Source organism: Siphateles boraxobius, unplaced genomic scaffold, assembly GCF_051911475.1.
Source record: "Siphateles boraxobius isolate OS27281-9 unplaced genomic scaffold, OSU_SipBor_1 10, whole genome shotgun sequence".
Lineage (NCBI taxonomy): Eukaryota > Metazoa > Chordata > Actinopteri > Cypriniformes > Leuciscidae > Siphateles > Siphateles boraxobius.
In genome coordinates this window covers 437,016-437,500 of record NW_027508700.1, presented here as the reverse complement: position 1 = coordinate 437,500, position 485 = coordinate 437,016, and positions in this window count along the sequence as shown.

The following is a 485-nucleotide window of genomic DNA, read 5'->3' as shown; positions in this document are numbered from 1 at the left end:
TCATAGCTTAATGTGAGGGACAGAAGTCTAATTACATAATTAAATTAAAGTTTACGTAAACTCGTTTTCCCTCCTCTGCGGCTGTCAATCATTCTCCATTCAGTATAACAGCGCGCGCCTCGACCGGTTACAGCAGGATGCACTGTAAAACTCTCTCCAATATGATATATTCACATTATAGTGCTTGATCTGTAGATAAAGGCTGTGGATTTGCATAAAATAACTTTATTTTGTGTATTTGTATATTATGTTTGTTGCAGTTTTTAAACGACTCGCTGTGCCTGTTAGCACAAGGACTATGAATCGGCATCAAACGCACAATAACTGGAATTTAAAACTGTGAAGAAACAAATGATCAATAAACTGTTGGACAGATATACACTAGGATTTGTGCGCTCGACATTTCTTGGCTTGCAGTGAACTTTTAAATGCGCACTTGTGCAGTGCAGCGCTACACACCATGAATGCTTCAAAACAGAGCGCAC